The sequence below is a fragment of the Labeo rohita genome, unplaced genomic scaffold (assembly GCF_022985175.1).
Source record: "Labeo rohita strain BAU-BD-2019 unplaced genomic scaffold, IGBB_LRoh.1.0 scaffold_1034, whole genome shotgun sequence".
Lineage (NCBI taxonomy): Eukaryota > Metazoa > Chordata > Actinopteri > Cypriniformes > Cyprinidae > Labeo > Labeo rohita.
Window position 1 is genome coordinate 1 of NW_026127158.1, and position 16822 is coordinate 16822.

General features: G+C 35.7%; 2 long non-coding RNA genes across 2 annotated transcripts; both read right to left on the minus strand.

The window, feature by feature from the left end:
* Positions 1-7982: 7982 nt before the first annotated feature.
* Positions 7983-9629, minus strand: LOC127157313 (uncharacterized). Its single transcript, XR_007825877.1, has 3 exons — positions 9261-9629; positions 9047-9144; positions 7983-8613 (listed from the first exon to the last, which is right to left on the minus strand). It is a non-coding gene; the product is annotated as an uncharacterized LOC127157313 (long non-coding RNA).
* On the minus strand, positions 9630-11615 carry LOC127157312 (uncharacterized). Its single transcript, XR_007825876.1, has 4 exons — positions 11392-11615; positions 10421-10485; positions 9813-9859; positions 9630-9684 (listed from the first exon to the last, which is right to left on the minus strand). It is a non-coding gene; the product is annotated as an uncharacterized LOC127157312 (long non-coding RNA).
* Positions 11616-16822: the final 5207 nt, after the last annotated feature.

Genomic DNA, 16822 nt, shown 5'->3' on the forward strand with positions numbered 1-16822 from the left:
AGAGTCTGACGCACCACTTCCTCCTCTGAGAGCCGAGTCAGAGCTGGAAGCTCCACCAGACTGATCAGAGATCCTTGAAGTTCCACATCTGATCTTCTGTCTGTCTGCTGCAGGATCTCCTCTGATATGGAGGATTTTAATGTCCCGTCACTCCCACACACAACCAGATTTAGCTTCCCTTACAAAAAAGAAGTTAATTCAAGTGTGCTATTAGTTATTTATTTTAAACTAAAAATAGGAAAGTATACTTTCAGTCCACTTTTTATGTACTTCTCAGAAATGTGCTTTCTATACTTGACATTTAAGTATACTTGACTTATACTTAGAAAAAGTCTACATACGCTGCTCAAAAAAATAAAGGGAACACTAAAATAACACATCCTAGATCTGAATGAATGAAATATTCTTATTATTAAATACTTTGTTCTTTACATAGCTGAATGTGCTGACAACAAAATCACACAAAAATTATTAATGAAAATCAAATGTATTAACCCATGGAGGTCTGGATTTGGAGTCACACTCAAAATTGAAGTGGAAAAACACACTACAGGCTGATCCAACTTTGATGTAATGTCCTTAAAACAAGTCAAAATGAGGCTCAGTAGTGTGTGTGGCCTCCACGTGCCTGTACGACCTCCCTACAATGCCTGGGCATGCTCCTGATTAGGTGGCGGATGGTCTCCTGAGGGATCTCCTCCCAGACCTGGACTAAAGCATCCGCCAACTCCTGGACAGTCTGTGGTGCAACGTGGCGTTGGTGGATGGAGCGAGACCCAGATGATGTCCCAGATGTGCTCAATTGGATTCAGGTCTGGGGAACGGACGGCCCAGTCCATAGCATCAATGCCTTCATCTTGCAGGAACTGCTGACACACTCCAGCCACATGAGGTCTAGCATTGTCTTGCATTAGGAGGAACTCAGGGCCAACTGCACCGGCATATGGTCTTACAAGGGGTCTGAGGATCTTATCTCGGTACCTAATGGCAGTCAGGCTACCTCTGGCGAGCACATGGAGAGCTGTGCAGCCCTCCAAAGTAATGCCACCCCAGACCATTACTGACCTACTGCCAAACCGGTCATGCTGGAGGATGTTGCAGGCAGCAGAACGTTCTCCACAGCGTCTCCAGACTCTGTCACGTCTATCACATGGGCTCAGTGTGAACCTGCTTTCATCTGTGAAGAGCACAGGGTGCCAGTGGCGAATTTGCCAATTTTGGCGTTCTCTGGCAAATGCCAAACGTCCTGCATGGTGTTGGGCTGTAAGCACAACCCCCACCTGTGGACGTCGGGCCCTCATACCACCCTCATGGAGTCTGTTTCTGACCATTTGAGCAGACACATGCACATTTGTGGCCTGCTGGAGGTCATTTTGCAGGGCTCTGGCAGTGCTCCTCCTGTTCCTCCTTCCACAAAGGCGGAGGTAGCGGTCCTGCTGCTGGGTTGTTGCCCTCCTACGGCCTCCTACACCTCTCCTGATGTACTGGCCTGTCTCCTGGTAGCGCCTCCATGCTCTGGACACTACGCTGACAGACACAGCAAACCTTCTTGCCACAGCTCGCATTGATGTGCCATCCTGGATGAGCTGCACTACCTGAGCCACTTGTGTGGGTTGAAGACTCCGTCTCATGCTACCACTAGAGTGAAAGCACCGCCAGCATTCAAAAGTGACCAAAACATCAGCCAGAAAGCATAGGAACTGAGAAGTGGTCTGTGGTCACCACCTGCAGAACCACTCCTTTATTGGGGGTGTCTTGCTAATTGCCTATAATTTCCACCTGTTGTCTATTCCATTTGCACAACAGCATGTGAAATTGATTGTCAATCAGTGTTGCTTCCTAAGTGGGCAGTTTGATTTCACAGAAGTGTGATTGACCTGGAGTTACATTGTGTTGTTTAAGTGTTCCCTTTATTTTTTTGAGCAGTGTATATTTGAGCAATATTTGTGCTCTGAGAATCCGTGTTTTCATTGTTATACACAAGAGATGCTATTACACAACTTCTGTACAAAATTTCCAAAACACATGTGAACAAGAAACCAAAACAGATACTTCCACACTGTAAAAAAATGCAAATACATATTTTCCATCTTAAATAGTAAAAAAAATGTTGACAAAATTACCCCAAATGTTGACCCAACTAGTCAAACACAGTTGTCTGAACAAAGAATTTCATATTGTTGTACTGTGATGTAAAGATCTCATCTTTTTAATATTTGCTGATTGCCACAGTTCTTGAGGGTTGTGTATCTAGTTTTGAGGCCTAGATTCTTTTCAGGCACTTATATCCGTTCCCTGGATATCTTAATCTTGTAAAATGCTTTACGAACAAACATTTTCTACATATTAGACTAAGTTATTCATAATGTTTTGTATGTTTAGATATTCATATAACAAAATATATACAAATTACCAAAATACCTAAATAGGGAAATAGTAGTATACTTAAAAAAAAAAAAAAATTATGAGTGTACTCTGCAGTATAAAACTGCTGAACTAGTAGTTTACTGAGACTATACTTCAAAGTGTACTAAAAATGCATTAAAAGTATTTAATTAGTAAACTATCAGTATACCTTACGTTCACTTTTAGCATACTTGCAGTACAAACTGAAAACATAGATGTAAACTAGTTGTGTACTCAAAGTTTACTACTGTTATACTTAATATATACTTAAAAGTATACTTTTATATAATAGAAATTGGGCCAATTTAGTTAGGAGTATTAAAATAGTACACTTACAAGTACTACTAGTACACTGATATTTGTATACTTACTACATAAAAACTATACTTAAAAATACACTTGAACTTTACTTAAAGGCAAATTATGTAAGATTTTTGTAATAAAATGCCCAAAAACCACTTGCACTGTGTTATATATTTCATGCAGTTCTGTACTTACGTTATCCCAAAAGTTCTCAAGGATTTGTAAATCCAGAGAAATTCCAGTTTTAAATAATGACTCGTCCCTGGTCATTGTCGCCTATCAATCACGCAATATGCGCGCTATCCTCGGTTTCCGCTTATGATACTACGGCAACACACGTGGACAAATGCGGAAGTTGTAGTTTTACGCAGGCAGATCTACATAGAAACTACATAAAAACTTCCTATAGGCGCGTTATTTGAGCAGACTCAAATGTTTTTCTGGTGAGCATGAGTAGCGGGACACGAGCGGAATGCACATTCACGGTGCGTTTCCACTAGCACAGCCGTTTTCAATTCATCCCAATGGAAGCTGAGCTTAATAAATAAAAGGGGCTAATAAAAGAGTGGAATGAATTGAAAACGCCTGTAATAGTTGTTCACAACCCCTTGTGATGTGCAGTCCGCATGTGACCGCCCAGTGACAGCGGCTGGAGGAGAGTGAACACTGCCGGTCAGTGTGGTGTGGTGCCGTGTGACATATATATATAACCCCTGCCATTCCCGCACAAGGCTATAGCACTATAATTCATAAATGTGATCTAACAAAGGAAAAGGGCAAATATCAGCCTAACATTCTGTTTATATCTATTGTAATTGGGATGAAGTGAACATATGTTGAGTATTTTAACATAGTTTTTTTTTTTATTGTGTTGAACTAAAAACCCAAAAAATGCAGCGGCTCCACCAGACCTACGAACACTGGCTGAGTAACAAAAATATGAATCCCATACAAGGGTTAAATGATTGAGTGATGATTGAATATTAGTTAAGACACCTTTATGATAACAAGCAAAATCACTGAAGGAAAGAGAATCAACTACAAATGACTTCCATCCAACAGCCTTACAAAACATCAGCTAAAGAAAAATTATATTACATTTCTCAAGATCTAAGCAGGAGGATTAAACAACTCCACAAACAATATTACCAGCTTCACTTGATTGAATGAAATTTAAGTTGCTGGGTTTATCACCTGTGCTGGACATGTTTATATGCAGGTCATTTTCTTTGAGTCTTGTCGTCTGTCGGTTCATGGTCCTGTAAGAGATTCATCACTGATCAAATCAAACATTCAGCTTTCATTTACGTCAATCCCTGCTGGACCTGAGATTCAAACTTGAATTTTATGGACATTTTTGCTTGTATTGTTAATAACTGTTTTGTGATTGTGTTTTGTAAAAAAAAAAAAAAAAAAAAAAACTTTGACAAGGATTTTTTATACATTTTAAATACAACACACTGTGTGTCCCTGTTTTTCTCAGCATATATTGCATTACCATTTAGTAAACTATTCCTGTATGTGAAGCAATGACTGAGGGAAAATGAAAATACAGGAAACCCATTAATAATTAATTCAAAATTACCACATAGTTCTGGTAAATCTAAAAACAGGTTCTGTTTTATAACCAGTCAACTGGTGTACCATTGAAACCCGAAACTTTCCTACACTTCTTAATACAAGGAGGCGGTTCTTCAAGGCCTTGCGTACCACCATAACTGTGATCGTTTTGGACCAATACATGTACTGTTACACCCCTATTGTTAGGTGAGTGATGCCTCATCCCTGTATGTTGCTTTGTATAAAATAAAATGATTTACAGCACAATAATGATTTTACGCAAACCTGTGTTTCATGAAAAAATGCACCTATCTGGCAGTACTGAAAATCGCTCTGAAAAAGCCTGTGCTCAGAAACTCAACCGCTGGGTTGTTAAGATGGAGAGTGGGTAAGGGAATGCATTTGATCACACAAAAACTGACTCAAAAGCCTCATCCAAGCTTTTTTCAGTTGCGGGGGAAAAATAAATTAATAAAAATAACCCAGCATTTTTTAGCATGTACCCTGAGTTAAATTGGCTATGGAAAGGCTATTTGGGGTTGAGGTTCCTTTCCGAAGCTGATTTCTTACCTCTTACCTTACCTATTACCTATTAGTAATTACCTATTAGTTCTACTTCCTTAATAGTTATGCATTAAGTAGGAAACAGTATTCTAAAGTGTTAATAAAACATATATTGTACATACATAAGATACAGTTTGAGTCCAGTTCTGCTGTGATAGAAAGACATACTGTTACCTTGATCTGCTGAACCATATAAAACTGAATGAAACATCGTATAACAAAAGTTTAAGAAACCTGTTGAACAACTAGAACTTTAATCTCTATTCTCTACATCCTGAACTTATGCAGTGATTCAAGGTCATGTTTTCACCATTGCACCATATACAATTGCACGTTAAATTTGTACCAAGAACAATTAATAAAAACCGAACACTTCCCATCAGAAAATATATGTCTAATTATGAACAGTTTTACACACTTGTTTGTTACAGAAGCAGTGGTGTAAAAAGCAAATGTGAAACTTGCTGATGTTACAGTTTGATGTAATGTGACACAAGATGATAAGATAACATTTGAAAATATAAGTAAATCTTGAACTTTATAATAAAGAGTAATGTGTGTGTCTTTAATAGAGATACATTTCTTCAAAATGTATTAATATAAATGGAAATATATTAATATAAAATAGTAGATAATCCACATAATACACATAGATAATGCACATTACATAAAGAGACTTGAGGGTCAAATGCTAAATGTTAGCTTAAAACTGATAAAATGTCTGGTCAGTGTCATCTAATGAAACTACTTTAACAGCATTTGTATTATATAATTATAAAATATTTAGATTTATAAATCCTAAATAATTAAATATGAGTACTTTTGAACATTTAATTCCGTTTTGTCATGCAGTAATTAGTTGCTTTCATAATTAAACTTGTCTAATTCTACAATGTTGCACATTTATATTACACATTACAAAAAGAGGGTACATTTTGGAAAATACAGTACCTGTATGTCTAGGTTTCATGCGTAGATGTTTCTTTCCTTATTGCCAACAAGAGAGTAAGGATGAAATCTTTATCTGCGTGTCTTTTGTCTGAGTCAGTCATGATACAAAGATCGAAAAAGTTTGCTGGCTGTACAGGTTGAAGTTCAAGCTACAGCTGGGAATGAGGCATAAACAGTGACAAGAAAATAACAGCTGACCCCAAAGACTTTCAGCAACAAAACTATGTAAATTAAAATACAGAGTAAAATCTCTATTCATACTTTTTAATTACAAAACGTACATTTACTTGCGTTTTTCCAGACACTAAAACGTACATATTTTAAGAGGTGGCTAATTCGTGCAAATTCGTATGACATCACTCATACAAATTCGTATTGTGTAAATTCTGTTACGAGTTGCACAATTCGTATGAATTTGTTCGAATGCCCTACACTTAACCCCTGAGCTACCACTGCTGTCATTTGCATTTCGTCTGTAACATATTGCCTCTTATCTTATGGTAATTCTTATCTCAGTCTTATGCAGCTATCCATGCAGTCTTCTCGCTCAAACTGGCATGCACATACACTCTTAAAAATAAAAGTGCTTTAAAAGGTTCTTCCCAGTGATGCCATAGAAGAACCATTCAGTCAGAGGTTCGTTAAAGAACCATCTCTTTCTTACCTTTTTATTATCTGAAGAACCATTGGCCCTAAAGAACCTTCTGTGAAACATAAAGGTTCTTCAGATGTTAAAGGTTCTTTATGGAACCATTTAGACAAATAAGGTTCTTCTATGGCATTGTGAAACACCTTTATTTTTAAGAGTGTATGCACATCTTTTTCTCTCTAAATATAAATATTGTTCAGCAACAATGACAAGAAAGTATACAGGAACAAAGTGAACCAACTCATAGCCTGGTGTGATTCCAGTATTCCTGAATGTCAATAAGAAATAAGAGATTTTTTTTTTATTAATAGGCTATTCTATTTATTAAAACCAAATATAAATTTCAGTTTAGTGTTTTAAGCATTTTACATGCATTTCAAATTATTAACTTTTTGACAAAAAGTCTCTAAAAATGTCTCTAATTGGCCTGTTTATCTAAGCACTTCTTAATTATTGGTACAGTATTGCATGATTTGTGGACTGTATTTTATAGTTTACACTTTGCAAAAAACATTTGCATTTAGTTTTTAAAAGGTAATAGTACATTCTTAAGGACTTACAAGGACACTTACATTTCTTTTCAGAAGCACTAGTAATCCTACTAAAAAAAAAAAAACAAAAGTTAAAAATCTAAAGTTTTGAATATAGAAAGTTCGAACGACCCACCCCATCCAGCCAAAGGTCCACAATTTCTGCACGTTTTTTTTTTTTTTTTTTTTTTAATCAACAAGTGTTCTTTTAAATAACGAACTTTTAAAGCCACAAAAAGTATTAAATACATTAATTACTATAAGAAAAATCTAAATTATAATTTCAAGAGGTCTTAAATTTGGGGACTGAAAGACAAAAATCGCGTTATGGATTAAATGTGCTAGTCGTTTGAAACGAGCGTTATCCACTACAGATCACAGTTCAAACAGCAGCGGAGCACAAGTTTACTAGAGCAGAAGCGTTTACTCGCGAGCACTAAACAGCGCTGTGAGGTCACGAGTGAAGCGATTGAATTCGGTGAAGAACACAATGACATGGCGATTTAAACAGATGAAACAGCGCTGACTAACAGGAGAAACACTGCGCAACGATAGTCAGAATAATTTAATATAATGGATTATTTTTACTGTAACACTGACTGCACTATCGTATTGCGGCAGAATTGTGGAACATATCGAACTGTGTTATATTATTATGTAGACACCCAGCAAACATTTGGACGTGTAAGGACCGTTGAAATGACGTCCCTCCGACACGTCCCGTCATGGTTGAAAAATAGTTCCAAAATGAAAGTTGAACCGACGTCTTTGACGTTATCTGGACGTGAGATGCACGTCTTTTTCTGTGCGTCCCTGGACGTCTAAATGTGTCTTCTTCTGTATCTCTATACTATGTGTTAATTTATGTGTTAATATAATTTTAGTATATAAGCCTGTAAATAAAATAGTCACACACCCATTCTGTAACATCGTGAAAAGGCAATCAGTTATGTCGCGATGTTTAGACACCTTAACTTACTACAAGTTCAAAAACGGTCCAAAGTCGGTCCAGTCAGACCTGAACGTCTACAAAACGTTTTAATCACGTGTACATTACAAACAATAAAACATTGTGTGGACTTAAGCAAGAATTAGACCGTTCTAATTTACTACAACATATTTTGTGCATATTACATTTTTTTCAAGGTCTTCCATTTGTTAAACAGCTACTATTTAAACATGAAAACAGAAATAATATAATGTAGTTAATTCTAAGCATGCACCAATTTTCTCAAAGCTTGACATTAATTTTAAGTAGCCATTATTCAAACAAGAACATAACCAAGGTAACAGATAAAAGTGAACACATATGTATATTTATAATCTTTTATTTATTTATCATTATTCCAAAATGTTTACTATCATTTTGTTGCTCCACAAGCACTTGCTCTTCCAGAAGCATTATTAATGTGGCAGTACTCAATTTTTTTAATTGAAACGGTTTTGCATTAAATTTTAAACAGCTATAAATCAAACAAGTACAAAACAAAAATACTGGATTAATGTAAACACACATGTAAATGTCTCTCAAAACAGCTTATTTCTTATAACCACCGCCCCCAGCTCTTCCTGGAGCGTGTTTTAGGTGTTCCGCCATTAATGCATCAATTTCGGAGTCTGTGGCAGTTGGACTCCACCTCTTCAGAGCATCTGAGGGAAGAGAGCATGAATATTTTAAGATATTTAAGAAACAAAATGGCAAAATTGAGTTAAATGGCATGCACTTATTTTGAAAATGCCTTTAAGGTTATACAAATACATTTAAAATACAATGGAACAAGACTTTTTCCGTTTCAATAAAGAAGCATTAGTAACAAGTAAACTAAGTATTATATGTTATTTTAGTCTAGAATAATCTTGTGTCTATAAAACATTTTCTGCATTAGATGTGTGCTAGAGTACATAAAAAACAGCATTAGTCCACTGCCTCTTCAATATCTCTATGGTGCTCTTGAAATAAAGTAGATGTGTAACTGTGTAAACGTGAACAGGACATTTCTGATAAAGACAGATGGTCTTTTAAATAAATAATGGACAAGGAACATGAGATTTTTTTTTTTAAATGTCATAAGGCCAAAATTACCTTAAATTACATAGTACAAAGCTGTAGCCTTGAAATGCTTTGAAAGTTGGCCACCACCCCTCATAAATTAATTTGGCCATTAAGCATTTGACATGACTCTGTGAAAAAAATTATTCAGTATTACTTCACTTCATGAACATTTTAACATATGGTCAGTATTACAAATTAACAGTAGTGTGCATCATGGCAATGTTAAAATACAAGAGCCACTGACCTGCTTGTTTACCAACTATCCATGCCTTACTCACTGCTGATTAGTAATGGATCAGGTGTGTTGTCAGTCAGAAGCTGGAAGGGCAGGGACAGCTGGAAAACAAGCAGTGCAGTGGCTCTCGAGGACCAGGGTTGGCTATAAGTGAAGGTAAAGTAATAAGGCTGCTGTGCAATTTTACTGCATTAGTTACTGTCAAATTAGCTGGCTGTACTTTACCTATTGTTGAGCAATGACAGACATTGTAGCCTCTATATTTTTAACTGTATGAATTCTGATTCAGAGAAATGTATGTATTTATACATTAGGCTGTGTTGGTATTAAGGTATAATGTGTATAAAATAAGATGCGACAGCAAAATTCTCACATACACTGGGGGTCCTCTGGGACTGGGATGGCAATGAAGCATTTGGGACTGGAGACAATACTATATAGACATTAAAAAGAAAAGTGTGAGAAGTAAGAATTTGAATGTAGTTGCGTCTTTTTTTTTTTTTTTTTTTTTAAAAAAAGGACATCCTCTTTATGTGAATGACATGACAAAAATTGCAATACCTTGTTTGGTTGTGGCACATGGCCTGACAGATGTTCGTTATGTGACCCTGCAAGACAAATCGCACTCTAATGTAAATTAATGAAGCACAAAAGACATAAAAATGTGTTTAAAAATTTCACAGAAGTTAATCTTTTGAAATGTCTTCTAATGTTAATCTTACATTGTGGTTAGAGACTTTAACAGAGCAAATCTGAGCCAGAGCAAACTGCCAACCAAAACTGTTTCTACTGCCCAGTGTTTGTTTTCTCTACAGTGACGAGGGGAACGATCATCTGAAAGTTTACTTAAGGTCTGATGTACTACTTACAATGACAATGGAGTCGTGACCTCAATTGCACCCTTGGAGTGTCAATAAAGTGTCATTAACCATGTAATCTTTTGATTAGTACTACAACATCTTAGAAGTGTCACTTGGACTTTCAAAATCATAACATATTCTTCAAATTTTTCTAGATGCTGTAGCTGTTATTTCAGGGCAACATGGAGTTCTTTTAACATTTATTCTGTAATTGACAGGACTGCGTTTGTCTTGCCCTGTAACGGCAAAAAAGCAACTTCGTGGTTGTACACATTCGGATCATTAATTTTTTTAAACATTAGCACTTACACCTCAACATGTGTCCACGGGTCCACGAATGTTGTTGACGCTGATGGTGTCATGTTGTGCATCCACTGTTGGAAAAAATAAAAGCAATGAAAATAAAGGACCACTTTATGAAATTTTGAAGATGTTTATAAAGAGCTTTGCAATCTCTTAAAGTTATATACACATTACCACACAGTGAAAATTAAAAGAAATTAGTAAACAATGTGTTATCTCCTAAGTTTATCTGAAATATTAGTTGGAGTAAAGTTTGGGTATTACCTACAAATATCTCATTACAAACAAAATAAAATAAAATAAGTTTCATTTAAGATATTCCACAAATTTTACCCTGATAAGCATTTGTAAACAGATTTGTTGAAAATATAGATGTAAATTGTTCATTATGTACATTATACCCAGAAACGGTACCTCATATTTTCTGGCACTGTCAATACACAAAGAGGTTACAGTGGGAGGTTTTCTGGATTTATAAATGACAAAGTGGTGTGTAACTTTCTTTTATTATACGAACATGTAATATGTGGCTCAGCCGTCGAAAAATGAGGCTTAAATTATCAATCTCTTGATTAATTTACTTACTAATCGTTGCAAAATTCAGCAATTAGAAAACTTTTTTTTTTCCTGTGGCACTTAAGGAAATAGATATTTATAAGAGGACCATAAAGGAGATTACAAACAAAAAAAGCTATAAAATTATGTATTTATTTGGTACTTTTAAGTTATTGTGGATTAGGAAGTCCTTTCATTTCATTGTGTTATTCTATACAAACATTCTGTGCATGCCCTTGGCACTTTAGTTATGTATTTGTTGTTCAAGCATTATTTAAAAAAATACTTTTAGCACACTAGCTAATTTTAGCCAAACTCAAACTACGTTTCATTTGAAAATGTGCACATTATTTCTTTCTTTTCCTTCCTGTCAAACAAGTACAACTCGACCACATTAATAAAAAACTACAAAATGTACTTACCCACCAGTGATTTTGTAATAAATCAACGCGTAAAGCTTTGTAACACAACGACGCGCTCTCCTCCTGGTTATGGAAAGATAAAAACGTGTTAAAGTTTTCTCGCGAGATAATGTATTGTATTGCGAGCTAATCTATCCCATCGCGAGATAATCTATCCTATCGCGAGATGATCTATCCTATCGCGAGATTTGTTACAACATCTTGGCAGCACAGTTTTGGCAATCTACACCCAACTCAGACTTCAAATGGTGACTGAAGATATTTGTTTTATATGTATATGCATAAACTTAAAATAATAAAATCGTATTGCAATTTACGGAAAACGGGCAGAATTATGACTAAAATTCAGTGGCTTTGCAATCACTTAACCACACAGCACTTTGTGAATATTCATTAAACAAGATGTAAATACAAATGACTTGTATTTCATTACAATTTCCTGTTTTTATTTATTTATTTACTTATTTATTTATTTTTAATGTAATGCTTGACTGGAGGAGCCTCTTAAAACTACTTGGGGCACTTAAATAAATTATTACAGTAATAATCAAGGTGTAAGCACAATTGCTTTAGCATATTTCATACTGATTTCATAGGGTCATGATGGACTATAAATGCACGTGTAAAGGACGTCACCTTGTGGACGTCCTCTCACAACTGGTTAACAGTGTATATACTGAACTACACGAAGCTAAAACTTAAAAGTAACAATTATACATGCAACCCCAGAGAACTGTAGATATGTACAAACGTATCTGAATGCATTTTTAGGAAGTATTCTGTGTTACATATTTGTACGGATTTATGCCGTCCTACCGCGACTATTTTTGGCCAGGGACACTGGGCATGTATTAAATCTGTTGCCGTCGGACCAATGTTAGCTGATCATGAACATTATCTGAGCTGTAAATCAGGATATCAGTTTAGACATCTTGCTTATTCCATATTAATAATTCTATTTCTGCAGGTCTTTAAAAAAGTAACAAAAAGCCTTAAATATGATTTTAAAAAAACGCTGCATAAAATTCCTTTTTTGATATTTGTATTTTGAAAAGAAGGAAAGACCAGAATGGGGGCTCAAAAAACTCAGTGGAAGGGTGTAGCATGGATCAAGGAAGAACACAGTATATTCTGACCAGGGTGGTTCTAGAACCGATTTTTCAGACTGTCATCAACTTTTTTGTTTGTTCAATTTGCACAATGAACATGGGTTGGATCTCTTAATTTTGAGTTCTTAAAGTACACCAAATTAATGAATTTCACTTTAAAATGTATAAAATTTTCTCCTGGGGGGGGGGGGCATGCCCCCAGACCCCCCTACAGGGACACACATCCACCCACCATCTATATATCCGTGAGTATAAAGAATGTGTTCATTTGTTGCAATAAAAATGTCACTCATTTAATTAACTTATTGCTTTAGGTATTTGTGTATATTTACTGAACAAGGCGATATCTTGGTAAACAGTTTGACAACATTGTAGTAAATATTTTTGGTGAATACAAAAACCATGCTTATTAAGATACTAGCAGACATGATAATACAGCGCAAATTGGTGAATGAGTAGTCAACAAAATTAAGTATTTAAACCTCATAGTTAAATACAAAATGGGTGGGAACTGAAAAGGTCCACTTTTTGGAAAAAAAGAACCCCCCCTTCTGCTAGGCTGGCTACGGGCCTGCACTTTGCTAAAATGCTTGTTTTGTACAACTATTACTTCAGCCGCTTTTCCACTCTTCATTCTCTTCGCTTAACCGTTCCATTCCGTGCCGATCCGGGCCAGTCAGCACGGATACGGTTTCATTTTCCACTGTGGTGCTGATAACGGAACTCATGTAAATACAAATGCGTCAGTCGTTGCCTTGGTAACGCAATTGTAATGTTAGGGGCCGTTCACATATCGCGCCTAAAAAACGCGTGGAAAACGCTAGGCGCGCCGATTTTTTCCTTCTTTCCAAAGCGCTCTGTAGCTTGCGCTCCCGTGGCGTCTGCCGTTGCTAAGCAACCATGACCCGCACTCTCAATGAAGACGCAGAAGTTTCATCAAAGGACAAACTGATTTCCAGCACTAAAAATCACTTACTGTAGCTCTGCTACTAAATGTATTTAAAAATGTACAGCTATGATCAGCTGTTTCTCCATCTTGTTACGGGAAAGGATGAAGCTAATTGGTTAATTCTTGTCACATGACCCGCGGTGGGCTTGGGCATTCTGAAAAGTTGAGATGTTTTGAGAGGGTGCTCGCTGCAGAGCCAAATGGGAGGAGCTGGAGCTCTAGCATATTTTAATGACGCTGCCGCGCGTGTACATTTGAAATAACGAACTTCAGCGCAAAAGACGTGATAAGATTTATGAGACTGTAATGACTGCGTGGTTACCTGAAGAACATCTACAGCTCTCAGTTTATTAATGTGTCTGCCTTCAAGATGAAGTCTGTGAAATCATGAATCGCGGAACGTACCAAAAGATGGGGGGGCCCGGAAGGTGTGTGTGTGTTGGGGGGGGGTGGATTTGGTCTACATTTAGTCTTGTCTACATTTTACTATGACCTGGTAAAGACTCTAGCAGCTGCATTTTGGACTATCTATAGCTTATTTATTGAAGATGCAGGACAACCACCTAAAAGTGCATTACATGTTATTATTGTAATAACACTAATTTATTTATAGGCAGATTGTTCCAGAGTTTGGGCGCTAAATAAGAAAATGATTTGCCACCCGCAGCTGTGGCCTACAGGTTAGGGAGATGGGCTTGTAACTGAAAGGTTGTGGGTTTGAGTCCTAGGTCTGGCAGGGATTGAAGGTGGGGGGCTCTCTCCACCCTCAGTAATACGACTGAGGTGAATCCCTTGAGCAAGACACCAAACCCCCAACTACTCACTACTGTGTGTGTGGACTTGGATGGGTTACATGCAAAGCACGAATTCCAAGCATGGGTCACCATACTTAGCCTCATGTCACATTCTTTCCTTCCTTTCCAATAAGAGCTTATACAAGTACTGAGGAGCTAAACCATTCAGGGCTTTATAGGTAATTAGCAAGATTTTAAAATCTAATAGGGAACCAGTGCAGAACCATATTTCTTGGTCCTAGTAAGAACTCTAGGTGCTGTGTTTTGGACCAGCTGGAGTAGGTTTGTTAAGTGTGCAGAGCAACCACTCAATAAAGCATTACAATAATGTAACCTTGAGGTCATGAACGCATGAATTAATGCTTCTGCATTTGACATTGAGAGCATAGGTCGTAATTCAGATATATCTTTGAGATGGAGAAATGCAGTTTTATAAATCCTAGAAATGTGGCTTTTGAAGGTAAGGTTGCTATCAAATAGCATACTTAGGTTCCTAACTGATGACTGTTCACTATAACATCATATTTCTGCTTGAAGATAGTTTGGTATATTCACATATGTACAGCGAGTGTTTCATAACAGATGCTGACAGAAGAAGATGATGCTCATGTTTTGGAGACAGTTGGATAAGGTATGTGATGGTCCTGATCTGATCATATATTCATTCTCACACTGTCCCAGATGTATGTGGGTTTTTCTTCAGATGAACACAAACATGATTTTTAGAAAACTAATCCATCCATGTGAGTCCATATAATGCAAGAGAGAATGGGACCCTCAAAGTCAATGCTTCAAAAAACATTTAAATACTAGCAAGTTTCACTTTTTTAACCAAAAATCAATGGTGCAACTGTTCATGAGAGAGACGTTGTGAAGCCATCTTCAATAGACATTTCTTTGTATAATTTATTATCGAAAAAGAACATACAGTAAAAGTTACAATTTACCATATTTCTTTACTACTTTCCTTATTACTTCTTTCTATATGTATAATCTACATGTTTATTTCTTTACTGCCAACAGTAAAATCAGGACAAAGTTTTCAGTCACATTTTAAAGATAAAACCCTGTTTCTGTTGGTCTGGTTTAAAAGCATTCGGTGCTGGTGAAAGTTCAAGCTATGAGGCATAATGTAAGTAAATGACAGATAATGACAGCTAGATAGATACATATCAAATGAAATCTCTCTTAACTCTCAATCATCCTTCAGGACAAATGAGGGCAAAATCTTTTTTGTTTTGTTTTTTAATAGTTTCCTTAATCTGAGCGGTACAAGACTTAGCTACTTTTCCTATAGTTTGCCACCTGAACACACACACACACAAAAGAAATGGATTTGATTCAAGAAAGTTAAATGGCTGTCCAACATACAGTGGTCAACATTTGAATATATATATTATTGTCCAAAAAAAAAAATAAATAAATAAAAATAAAATAAAAATAAAATAATAATAATAATAATAATAATAATAATCAACACAATACTTTAATACACATACACATTATACACATACTGAAAATGAAGTGGTGAGCCTAAACAGCATACTCAATGTGGCAAACAGTCACACACACACACACACACACACAAAGCACTGAATGAGCCTATAAAAGAGCGGAGTTTTTTATTTTTAATTTTGTTGAATTAAGCAGTCACACATACAAAAACAAAGATTGGAATGAGACAATAAGCCAATCAGCGACTGTGCAAGACACACACACTTCAAAGTCAGAAATCCCACTGCAAGTTTTGTTTTGTTGATGCTTCCAAACAAAGCATGTCTGTTAGGTTTATTGTTTATTCTTACCCGTTTGGTACCATTTGATATCATTTTATTGAAATTTGATTTGAATTATTATTATTATTTATTTTATTTTACTTTATTTTATTTTATTATTTTTTTAAGTAAACAATTACTATTTTTATTTATTTATTTATTTTTAATTCTACTGTTTTAGCTTGTGATAAAATCTAAGTTCTCAACAACAATGTTTTATAGATTTGAACACGGGATGCCCAGAGCACAACGGCGCTGTATGTCAGTGCGCTGCCCACAATTTAACACTGCAGCCTAAATAGTGGTTATTGATAGTTTTGATATTTAAATATTTTGAATTTTAACTTGTGATAAAATCTAAGTTCATAACAACAATGTTTTTTAACAGTGTTTTATAGATTTTAGTCTATATGCAGCTCCAGCAGCCTAAATAGTCGTTACTGATATTTTGGATATTTAGATATTTTTTATGTCATCATATGTCATCAAATGTCAACAAAGTCACCAATTTTTTTTTAGGTTTTGGCTGAACTTACTGGAATTATTTATTTATTTATTTATTTATTTATTTTTTACTGAAATAAAAGAAGAATTATACATAACATGACAATAAATGTTGTACATGAAAAAATATGATTTTAGATGTATACAAATAATAATAACAATAATAATAAAAACACCAAAAATCACGAAAACACATATTACGACATTTACTTAAAAATCAATTGTGATCTCAACCTGAGACATTTGTGCCCAAATTTATCTACTAAGGATGCTTTAGAGTTAATTAATAACTGTCCATTA